The sequence below is a fragment of the Eimeria tenella genome, genomic scaffold, assembly GCF_000499545.2.
Source record: "Eimeria tenella Houghton genomic scaffold, Eth_scaff3198, whole genome shotgun sequence".
Classification (NCBI taxonomy): Eukaryota; Apicomplexa; class Conoidasida; order Eucoccidiorida; family Eimeriidae; genus Eimeria; species Eimeria tenella.
In genome coordinates, this window is record NW_013543047.1 from 1 (window position 1) to 315 (window position 315).

A 315-nucleotide genomic window follows, 5' to 3' on the forward strand; every position below is an offset into this window, starting at 1 on the left:
CTGCTGCTGCTTTTGCTGCCCTTGCTGCTGCTGCTGCTGCTGCTGCAGCCAGAGACTGCGGAGTGCTGCTGCTGCTGCTGCTTCGAGGCTGCTGATGAAGGCCCGCACATCCGTGCGGTGTCTCCGCAGGTCGAAGAGCGGATACAGCAGCAGCTGCCCAGGCCCGTGCCAGGTCACTTCCCCGCCCCGCTCCACGCGGTGAACTGCTGCTGCTGCTGCTGCTGCTGCTGCTGCTGCTGCTGCTGCTGCTGGGGGTGGTGGTGCTGCTTCTGCTGCTGGGGATGGCTGGGATGCGGTGGTGGAGAGTGGTGGGGG